General features: G+C 38.6%; 1 long non-coding RNA gene across 1 annotated transcript in view; it reads left to right on the forward strand.

Moving 5' to 3' along the window:
- Window positions 1–6: 6 nt before the first annotated feature.
- Window positions 7–3,399, forward strand: part of LOC106517468 (uncharacterized) — a 28,985-nt gene continuing 25,592 nt past the window's right edge. Inside the window, exon 1 of the long non-coding RNA XR_001310214.1 lies at window positions 7–172. This is a non-coding gene — a long non-coding RNA (uncharacterized LOC106517468). The remainder of the gene's footprint in view (window positions 173–3,399) is intronic.

The following is a 3,399-nucleotide window of genomic DNA, read 5'->3' on the forward strand; positions in this document are numbered from 1 at the left end:
CCTCCTGAGCGCGTGGTCCTCCTGTCCTGGTCGCGAGCACATGGAAGTGAGCTCGAGGTCTGTGAGAAGCGCGACTCGTCATCCTCATCATTATTTTAAATCAGATTTATGAATATATCAATTGGAAAAAAAAAAGGTGGATTTAAAGACAAAGATTTTGAGCAGCTGCCTGGTAAGATTCTAACTAAAGCTTTTATTCAGCCTCACAAACACATGGATTTCTTTGAAGGTAGATAGATTTATGTCTCTGTCAGTAAAAAAAAACTTTCACCGTGGAGGTGACAGAAGCTCGCGTGGAGATTTAATTTGCTGTGATTGTGTCTGAAACGATTGTTCTGCTGCTCGTCTGGCTTCAGTCTCTATTGTCTGTCCCAAGTCCTGGTGCTAATCCTGCAGGCTGGTCAACCACGCACGTGCTGCTGTCACTTTATTGTTGTTTTTGAGTGGATCTCTCTCATCAGATTCCTCCTCTCTTTGTTTTTTATTTTATTTTTTATTTATTTTATTTTGGTTGTGTACCTGAGGCAGCCATGCTTCCTCCTTTCTTTGTCTATGCTGGTTAGTGCACACTTCTGATCAAAACAAAAGGCATCTATCTGCACGTGCATTCAGGGGTCATTTGATGGATCAGCCTTAAAGCTGTATTTAAACCCCTTTTTTGTGTGTGATGTAAAACAAACACTCAAATGTGGTGCAGAAAAGCTGCGGGTTATTTTGGTAAAGTGATCATCTGCATCCTCCTGGTTGAGGTGTTGCTCTGAAAAACACCAAATCTCTTTAAAAAATTGCTTTTTGGTAAATATAAACTCAGCATAATAGTTTAAATGTTTGCAAGTGTAAAGTGCACAGACACATTTTTATGCACATTTTTTTTAATTGTAGTCACATCTGTCATTTCAAACCACATTTTAGTGGCTGATTGCCCTGCCTGAGGCACACGTGCACTAAGGGTTTTATTTCACCCTGATTAAACTTTCCTTTCACCTGCAAAGTAAAAAAAAAGTGGTTACAATCCAGGTTAGATTTCTTAAATTTAGGTTTATAACCTAATTAATTAAGAGTTGTTGTTGTTTTTTCCCCCACCAGAAATAAAACCAACAGTTTATTTTTAAATTCGGTTTAATGCTTCAGTATCTCCCCAAGCAACATGCAGAATTAATTAATTATTTGATGATTAATTGATCATCCCAAAACCTTTCTTCCCACAATCTTGGGCAGTTAAAATGCGCTCCCTGCATCTTTTTACCAATCTTGAACTTGTTGTTTGTTGATCGTCTTTTTTCTTAGAGAGCAGATCCAGTTCCTTTCAAGTGTTTTTAATTATATAGAAACATTGTTTAGTGAATATGCTAGAGTGTTTATTGTTTCAGCCCTGTGTTCACTTGGATACAGTACATTAGGAACCAAGAAACTAGATTTATTTGAAAATGGATTCCAAAGGGGTAAAAAAAAAAAAAATTAATAGCATTTTCATGTAGACCAGTGGTTCCAAAAGTTGGGGACGGGACACAACTATGGGTCCTGAATCAATTTCAGTATTAATTACATTTAAAAATGATAACTAACAAGATTTTTTTCCCTTAGTTGTTAGAAAATAGTGTGATTAGTACTGTACTTAAAAAAGGATGAATGTAGTAAATTGCATATTGTTTTATGTTTATTTGACCTATAATACAAATGTTTATCACCCAAATTAGAAGGAGGCACTTTTACTTTGTGGGTCAGAGGCTAAAAAGTTTGGTAACCATTGACGTAGGTGTCCAAAACATAATCCTTTGAAAATAATGGCGTCATAGCCACGCCTCTAATTTACCCCGGACACAAGCAAGTCCACGAGCAGACACACAGGTAGGACTCACTGCTCCAGTCTATCGTTTCAAACTCTTCAGCAATTGCCTTGTAGCTTCTGGAATAAATATTTCCTAACAGATTTTTTTAGCATAATTTCTGTCATCATTAATCAGTCAAAACATCTGTTTCCGGAGTTCCAGCTGTCTATGTTTTGAGAACAATTACTGCATCGGAAATGGATTAAAAACCTTTTATATGGAACAGCATACTCAGTCTTTTGTTGTCCAGATGGCCTTGAAAGTGCAGTTAACCAAATCTTTGGGTTTTGTTAATTTTGTAAAACAAATAGAGGCTTAGCGGAGCGACTACGTAAATGCAGCACAACTGGTAAATTATGAATGGAACACAATCTGGCTTACATTGATAACTGATTTAGTCATTAAGCTACCCAGATTCCAGTCATCTATTTCCTGCTGCCTATCCATGGTTGGGTTGCAGAGGCAGCAGGTCCAACTGAGAAACATCTCTGTCCACAACAATACTCTCTAACTCTTTACACTGTAAGGCCTGGCCTGGGTTCAAACCCAGCTGCAATGCAAACATGCCATAAGGTTCAGCCTACAGAGGAAGCTCATTTTGTCCGCTTGTATCTATGATCTACACCTCATGACTTCAGTTGAGGGTTGGAACGTAGACCAGCAAATCCTTACCTTTCAGCTTGGCTCTGTCTTCATCACGACAGAGACGACCATCACCTCATTACAGCAGATAAGACCCTAATCTGTGGATCCATCTCCTGCTCCCATCCTACCATCAAACTCCCCAGCTCCAGGCAGACTCACCCCTGACCTGGAGGGAGTGTTCACCTTTTAGAGAAAACAATTACTTTTCTCCAACTATATAAAAAAAAAAGATTTAAATTCAACCAAAAACTAACAAACAAACATCCAAGTCTTTTTCACTTTAAAGGAGACGTATCCTGCTTTTAAATCCTTCTTTTTCAAGTTTAAATCATTCAGTTAGTAAAGTGGAGCTGCAATGCTTTGGTCTGAATTCCTCCTTATTGTAACTCCACAAGCCCCTCTTCCATCCCTTTTTTAAAGTGTGTCTCAGACCAAGAGCGGCCCATACTAGCTTGAGGGGTTTACAACCATATAGTGGTGCAGAAACTTTTTATTTACAAATTAAAAGATTCCAACAAGGAAAGACTTGTCCAACCGGTCTTTCATGTTGGAGTCAGAGTCTGACCCAGAGCCAGAGGAGAATGAAGACCACCAAATTGTAGTTGGTAAGTCCAGACCTTACTTGGCAGTTCAGTCCCAAATAATTTGAAATAAGGGTTCAGAAAACATAATAGAAAACTGAATGGGTACAGAATATAAAGATAGCTTTGCAGCACTGGGACGAACTAAATGCAACTTTTCTGCGCTCCTACAGACTCCAAATGCACAACCAAGTGTAAGTGTACTTAAACAGTAGATTTTGCATGTTGTGTCCCCTTTAAGCAAAGCACCAAAATGTTCAAGCTGGGATTACATTTTAAAAAGTGTAAAGCAGCTCTCTCTCTCTCTCTCTCTCTCTCTCTCTCTCTCTCTCTCTCTCTCTCTC

The sequence above is a fragment of the Austrofundulus limnaeus genome, unplaced genomic scaffold, assembly GCF_001266775.1.
Source record: "Austrofundulus limnaeus strain Quisiro unplaced genomic scaffold, Austrofundulus_limnaeus-1.0 Scaffold49, whole genome shotgun sequence".
NCBI lineage: Eukaryota > Metazoa > Chordata > Actinopteri > Cyprinodontiformes > Rivulidae > Austrofundulus > Austrofundulus limnaeus.